Raw genomic sequence first — 8,254 nt, 5'->3', positions numbered from 1 at the left:
TGTTTCTCATTTACTGTTGAATTCATTTCAAATCCAAGCAGATGATGAATTGCTTTTTTGAGATGATTCACTCTACCAGCTGGACAGACAGGTTCTGTTGATTCTGTCAATCATCAGGTCTGGATGTGGGTTGTAAACCTGAACCAAAAGGAGGGAGGTTATGTAGATTCAGCAAATGGAAAGAAAAAAACAAAAACAAAACCAACATTTTCTTCTGACACAAAGCAGGTTTGATGATGTGAAGGGGGGACAGAAAGTGGAGCTTTAGTTTCTCACAGCAGTGATTCATGTAATGATCAAAGCGAACGTTGATCATTATTTAATGAGAAAGATCCAGTGTCACACAACCACTGCAGCATTGCTCAAGATGACTTTACCTTCTTCATTCAGAGGAAGTTGCCTCAGTTTCTAACTGCTCTCCAGTTCTCTGCTGACAGGCTGGATGTGTTTCTGTATGAACACATCTTCTGCTCTTCATGCCATACGTTTCAGACACGCCCACATATGTAAAGCTGAGACGCTGAGTCTACCTGTGCTGACAGGACGCCGTGCAGCCTCACACGTGATGCGGTGACGCCGACAGAGAGGTGCAGACAGCGGCAGCAGCCTGCAGACTCAGCTCGGTCAGTCAGCATCAGCATCATCACCAGGACGAAGCGTCTCTGTATTTCAATCCAGGCTTAGGTTTTTCCTGCAGACTGTGATTATTCCTGCCACCGTCAGTCTGGGAGTTCAGCGTCCATCCTTCAAATCCGGCGTTTTGTGCAGACTTTGGAGCCATGCGTGGACCAGCTGCGGTGTTGACCGCATACCTGACCGCATACCTGCTGTGCGGGCCGCTTCTCTGCGCCGCGGCCAGCAGCCTGCAGCCCAACCACCGACCCATCATCGGTAAAACATGAGCTGTCATTTCTTGTCCTCCAGAAAGCGCCTGCAGGGTGCTCGTCGGATTATCATAGCTCTTATGTAATATTTCGGGAATGTTCGAGAAAAGGTGTCTCTGTGTGGGGGAGCAATGGAGACTGAGGCTGAAAACTGCTGAGCTTTAAAAAACAAAACCTGAGACTAGAATCATTCTGCATGTTATCACTAGCACTTCCTGATCGAACTAAATCAAGTTTGATCAGCAACACATTCAAAAGTAACATTTTAGACAAAACCTTAAAATGTAAGGTAGATATTGAAATTGAAACTTCAGGAAGCCTCTTTTGCAGAAGCTCTTATACGATCAAGTAACAACCTTTGTCTGTTTTCTGATCAGGGTTATTTGAAAATATGACTTATTTTAGATTTATCACAAACATTCAGCATTAAGGAAGACATCTTTGGTGTTTTCCTTAATGCAAAGTCTTCTGCAGAAAGACTTTGGCGAGTTGAGTAAAACATCCAGTCATTGTGGTTAGAGGTTTGTGGCCACCATGACAAACTATGGAAGTGTCATATTTCTGCAGGTCATGCTGAAGAATGCTTTAGGTGTTTTGTCATGTCTTTAGAATAGCTAGACTTGTTGACTGAGGTCAGAAGTGAACAGCAGTTTGGTTTCATGCCATATGCAGTCGTTGCATTGAGAACGTTAACAGAGAAGTACAGAGAATGTCGTGTTTTTATAGAAAACGTTTATGGCAGGGTGTGGTGCTGTACTGTATGAGGACGTCTGGAGTAGCACAGAAGTTTGTGAGGGTGAAGCAGGGCATGTATGAGAGCTGTAAGGCTGTGGTGAGGTGTGCTGTAGGAGCGACTGAAGAGAAAAATGTCAGGTGTGACCAAAGCATATCAACCAGAATCAAAGCAAAGGTGTACAAGACATTGCTGAGAGCCGTGATGCTGTTTGGTTTAGAAACAGTGGTAATGATGAGGAGACAGCAGGCGGAGCTGGAGGTAGCACAGAGGAAGATGTTGAGGTTTTCTTTGGGAGTAGCAAGCAGGTATGAGATCCAGTATGAATCATCAGAGGAACAGCTCATGTCAGATGTGTTGGAGACAAAGTCAGAGAAACCAGACTAAGATGGTTTGGACATGTTAAAGGTTGTATAGTGAGTCCATTGGTTCGGGGATTTTGAGGAAGGAACTGTCAGGTCGGAGACTTAGAGGAAAACCAAAGAGGAGATTTATGGATGGAGTGAGAAAGAACATGAAGGCAGTGAATGATAAGGTCAGATGGAGACAGATGACTCATTGTAGCGACCTCTAAAGGGAAAATAAGAAGATGAGTTAGCCTTGCTCATCCTCCATCAAAGTAGTCTCATTAAATAATGTTTCAGTGTGTCGTTTTTCACTTCTCCACTTCTGCAGCTGAACCTGTCAGTGTGTGACAGGGGAGAGAAAAAACATGGGGGAAAAAAAAGGACAAAAGGTCCAATAAATATGAATCACTGGATGTGAGACTCATCATCCTATGGCTGACCATTCACTGTAAGCCGAATATTCAGTTAAGAGCTGTTGTTGGTACCAATCCTCTGCAGTCATCTGTAGCTCCTGATGAATCTCATTACGTCACGTTGAACAGCTGAAGGGTTCAGGACAGCGCATGCTTTTTTATTGGTATGTTACATAACACGCCCTCCAAATCATACGCTCAACCGCTAAATTAAAATACATAGAGTTGTGGATAATAATTTTGTTCTTAGAGCTTAGTTTTATAATGAGTGAAAAAAGATGCACTTTCACAAAATTCAAGTGTTGAATTAGAACTGAAATGAAGACAAACAAGATTAGACCAAAGTCCCGTTAAAGACCTACATTTTCTCACTCAATATTAAATATAAAAGGGGAAAAATCTTTTTTTTTACAGATATTTTAAGTCAGTTGCTTTTTATAGTTTTGGTTTTAGTTGAACAGCAAACTTTGTAGATTTTATAAAGACACAATATTCAGAAATGCTTAAACACCGACGTGTTCCAGTAACTCATCTCTTCAAGTCACACAGGTGTGTCGCGTTTCTCTCCTTTTAACCAGGATGTAATAGATAGAAACACTTCTTTGGCTTGTGACATGTCAGTAATTCTGTGTCCTCTTCTGGCTTTAGGTGTATTAGCGCAAGAAAAACCTTCCTGATGACCAGTTTTGCTCGAGGGTCTTCTTACATTGCTGCCTCCTACATCAAATTCCTGGAGAGTGCTGGAGCCAGGGTCGCACCAATCAGGTCAAATATCACATTCCTCTGTATTTTCTTTTTATTACATTCACCTTGTTGCTGTCAAGTCTTCATCAACTGCTGTTACTGCAAACTTTACTGCTGTCAAGATGTAGCTTTAAAAGTTTGCAAATTATTATTCACGAGTAGTTTTAAAGGATTCTTTTTATAGGAGTCCTGCTTGAAAATAAAATTAAGAGCGTTGAGTCCCGATCCTTGGAGAATTTTGCTGACCACAGAAAAGATTCAGAAATACTTTACCGATTTTTAGTATTTCAGTGTGATTAGTTTTCTTTTTGCTCATAGAACTAAATAAGTAAAAAAAAAAAAAAACTTTTTAATGATTTCAACTGACTATATGTATTTTGTGTTCTGCAGGATCAATCGCACAGAAGAAGAATATATCAAGATATTCAACTCAATAAATGGGTGAGTATTCTTCTCTATGCCCTTACTCTTCTATATATAAAGGGTATTTTTAGTTTTTTCAGTTTGATGGTGAAATGAGAACTGCTTCATATGGAAAAGAAGGTGGAGTTAGGCTCACAAATGAGCATAAAACCAACTGAAACGTCTTCCTCCATGCTGTGCTCAGCTGCAGATGAGTGAGAATCACTGAAGCGAAATGTATTAAGCAGGTTTACTGATCAAAGACCATAATGCAGCTGGAAGTCAACAAAGGTCTTTCTTCAGTTGTCAGGATCTGGATCTAAATAAGAGTCATTATATTTAAAGAGTTTGCAGACTTCATTGATTTGGTGCGTTAACGACTGTGTCCTTGCAGTTCCCAACACTACCACTAGAGGTAGCAAATAAATCTTCTTGTTCAAGTTGAAAGAAATATTGAGAAAATGGACTGTTTAATGCAATGTTAAACCATTACATTAACATATGCAAAGACACAAACATTCACCATCAGTTTCTATAATTTTTGTTTTTTTCTGTCAAATCTTAGTTTTTTGAGTGCATTTGTCGTATTTCTGTTCCTTCAGGTTGCTGCTGCCAGGCGGAGATGTAGACATTCAGACATCCCAGTTCAGTCGAGCTGCCAGGATCTTTTACAACTTGGCTTTGAAGGTATGAAGTCTGACTTACAGTCGAGACTGTTGAGCTCCAGTAACTCTTCAAGATATTCTCTGAAATGTGATCCCTGCTTAGCTGCAGGATAGAAGCAGAAGAAAAATCTTTATACGTTATCCATAAATGTTATCTAGTAATCCCTTTCTTTCTGACCTTCTTTAGGCCAACGATGCAGGGGATTACTTCCCCATCTGGGGGACATGCCAGGGCTTCCAGCAACTCCGTCCTCACCTCCAGAAAAAACCTGCTCACTCTCACCAAAACCAAGGCTGTGGCTCTGCCACTCATTCTCACACCTGGTATAAATAATTATGGTCTCTTTATTTCATTCCCTCCTGGATTTCTTGATTGTTTTTGTGATACCTTGCAGTCAAAGTGACAGGACTGCTGCTCTGTATGTAGCCTGAGTGTCCTCAGCCCTGGTCCTTCATGTCTCTGCTCCAGCAAACCTGATTCAGCTGATTGCATTACCTGCTCAGCATGCCATCAAGTGCTGCAGCAGCCTCTTAATCACCCATTCAATTATACTCTGGTCTGTGACAAGAAGGAAACCCTTAAAACATTCAGGAGAGTGGATACTGAGGAATGAAGAACCACTGCCCTGAGTGGGCTAAGATAATTGGTTTAATTAACTGCTTTTCTTTTTTAAATAATCCTCCACTACAATTACAAACTACTAGTTATGGGTAAATGAGGCATCATGAGGCGTTTTGACCAAAACTGTGTTGATACTGTGTCACTGAATACTGACACCTGCTGGACAGTAAAAATCCCTACATGCAACACAGTTGACCGACTGATTTGATGACCCAGTCGATACAATGAGATTTAAGTCATTGTATTTTATTGTATATTATGTATTGCATTATGTCATATCTGTACCATAAAGTGAACATTTAATTTAACATGTTTGGAATGAGGATGCTTGTGGACTGCGTTTTTCTTTTTTTCACAAATTTTCAATCAAAATAAGTTTTTCCAAAATTTTCAAATTTAGTCTCTTATGCTATTTTGACACAATTTCTCCTGCTGTAGAAAAAAAAATGAAATAAACAAAACATTTATCTGAAATAATTCATAAAAAATAAATTTGAGAACGGCTGAGTTTATCTGGGATTCGTTCTGATGCCCTGTGATGCCTCAGCACCGAGGAGGCAGATTTATTTAAATAAATCTGTCATGCAACACTTAACCTGCAGAACATAATATGAACGTAAACTGAGTCAATTTCAGCAGAATTTGGATTCAGATAGATCCAGTAGAAACTGAAAAGAACCGGATGAAACAACAACCAAGAGAGAACCAGTGTGGATCAAAATGGTCCAAACTACCAAACCTTTTGTTTGCCTTCAGGCTCCATATTGACACTGAACCATAAAACATCAAGAATGCTTTTGGCAAATGCAGCCTGTTGACAGACTCGCTTCCTTATAAACACAGTTTGGCGCCAGTGTCGTTTTGAAACAGTTCCTGCATCGGTCATGTGACTTGCTGAAAGCAACACGCGCAGAGTTTCGTCTAAGGGCTTGACGCATGCGCCGACGCATCGGCGTTACTGGACCCATCACTACAAACTACTTTGTAATAGTCTGTCATTTAAATCATGTTTTAATGCACTGATGTTTGCGGTTGTAAGTCGAAAATGTGAAAAGGTTGTTCATATTTTTACACTGCGCTGTAAGTCAATGCAGTTTCTAAATATGTTGGTTTAACGCAAAATTTCCTCAGACCAGAATCCAACCTGGAAGTTTTCCTCCTGCAGAGACAGACAGGCAGACTTTGCTATTTCAAAGGAGCATCTTTAGCTCAGCTAAACCCTGAGGCTGGCTTTATTCCTCTGAAACATGTTGTTTTAATTTCACCTTCGTTTGTACAGATTAATGAACATTTCCTGTGTCTCTGTCCTGCAGCGGCCAGTCCAGTCGCTTGTTCAGGAATTTTCCCAGGATGTGCTGCAGTCTCTGGCTAATGAGAACATCACCTCCAACTTCCACAGCTGGAGTCTTTCCATACAAGTACTTACTGCTGTTTTCAGATTTTTCTTCTCCCTCTCCTGTGACAGCTGGAGATCTATAGTTATGCCAGCTGTTTGCAAAAACAATCGAGTGTTTAATCCACAGCCTGTGAGGCTAAAACTGGAACACAACTAAGTCATTGTTCAATTTGTGCCCGAAACTACAGAACTACACCCGAAATGCCAAACTGAAGAGGTTCTACAGAGTGTTGTCCACCAACAGCGATGGAGAGAAAGAATTCATCTCCACCATGGAAGGTAGAGTTCGTTGTTGATCCCTTTATATTTTTAAGCTGCTTTTATGAGGCACATTCGACTTGACAACTTCTAATTCTTTTACGTTACTCCAATGTGTTTCAACACCGGGACTGAATTCAAAGTATATAATGTATATTCAGTTGGTTTTTGCCAAAGTCAAAAACCACTTGATGTCCACCAGATGGCACCAACGTCCCAATAATGTGCACAACTTGAGCAGAAAGTTTTCCTGAATATTAGAGCCAGATTGAGAGAAAATAACAAATGCAAAATATAAAAAATATATAATATTACAAGAATATGAGAGTAAAATCATATAATTATGAGACTCTTTTTCTCATAATACTTCACAGTAAGAAAAGCCATGAAAGTATTGAACGTATTAATCAGATTAAATTAAACAGCAATGGCTAACAGTGTTTCTGGTTTTGATTAGCTTATCGCTACCCGTTCTACGCTGTGCAGTGGCATCCTGAGAAGAGTCCGTTTGAGTGGATCGATAAGCCAGGCATGGTTCACACCGTCTCCGCTGTCAGAATCAGCTTCTACACTGGAAGCTTCTTTGTCTCTGAAGGTAACACATAAAACCTGAAGCCTTGTTCAAACATTTTTAGGTTTTATTTTTTTCTCTCTACGTCTTTCTTCAGCCTTGAAGAACCAGCACCGCTTCTCCAGTCTTGCTGAAGAAGACAAAGCTTTGATTTATAACTTCTCCCCTGTCTACAGAGGCCTCAGTGCAATCTTCATCCAGAACTATTACTTTGATTGATGAATGTTTAGGAACTGAAGGTCCTGAGTTCAGATTAATCATAATTTATTGTGTGTCAGAAATCATTTTGAGTTCACATCATCAGTAGAAAAACATTTGCCAAAGTATTTTACAGGAAATGATCAAGAAAAAGCTAAAACATAACAATAAACAAGAGACTGTGCTCTCTTAATATGCAAAGACAAAAAACTGTCATCAGTTGAAGCATCATAATTCCTCAGCTCTTTATCTTCTGACCGTACGACTGGCGATTGAGATGAAATGTTTTAATAGCCAGTATCTTGCATGCAGAGAGCAGCATTTATAGTGCTGCTGGTTTGGGGGATCAGGCAGGAGCTTTCATCAGGGAGTTAAGATAACTGCTACTCCAACAGAGACAGAGCTGAGCCAAAGTTAAAAATCTGTTTTAGACACTGAGGTTTTGGTTGGACCCCTGATGAAAAGTGAATTATACCTGCTGCCATCAAGATGCTGACTCTTCAGAAATGTTACATCTAAGCAGAACCAGCTTATCTTATCTTTAATTTTCTACATATTTATCATCATAATTTCACCAACATCAGCATCAGTGTTGCTATTTATCTGTTAAATAAATTATTATGGATTTGTATAAGAGATTGAGTGCTAAACACACAAAAATCACCATCGATTAAGCATCACAATTGTACATGAGTTTGCAGATTAAAATGCCAAGCCCTCACTTCAAAATGCAACCTATGCTTTCTAAGTTATAACTGCAAAACACAAACAGTCCACATATTTTATTTTGCTTAAAATAAACACTTGTTGCCCTGTAATATTTTCTACATGCAAGATATCTGTGCTTCAGGGTGGCACGAAATGTAAGAAAAATATGTGATTTCTGTAATGCTAATAATTAATTTTTTTTATTTATTTTTGACAACTTCAGTTTAAAATAAATTTTTATCTTTTGTTAAGGAGGTTTAAAGTTGGCAATAGAAAAAACGTCAAATCTGCTATAAAAAAGCAAAATGTTTTT

At 39.5% G+C, this 8,254-nt stretch overlaps 1 pseudogene; it reads left to right on the top strand.

Annotated features, from left to right (window-relative positions):
- The first annotated feature begins 779 nt into the window (after positions 1 to 779).
- On the top strand, positions 780 to 7,856 carry LOC129372665 (gamma-glutamyl hydrolase-like; annotated as a pseudogene).
- Positions 7,857 to 8,254: the final 398 nt, after the last annotated feature.

The sequence above is a fragment of the Poeciliopsis prolifica genome, unplaced genomic scaffold, assembly GCF_027474105.1.
Source record: "Poeciliopsis prolifica strain line A6 unplaced genomic scaffold, Auburn_PproV2 SCAFFOLD030, whole genome shotgun sequence".
NCBI lineage: Eukaryota > Metazoa > Chordata > Actinopteri > Cyprinodontiformes > Poeciliidae > Poeciliopsis > Poeciliopsis prolifica.
Note: the sequence above shows the minus strand (reverse complement) of the source record. Positions and strands in the feature narration are given on the sequence as shown.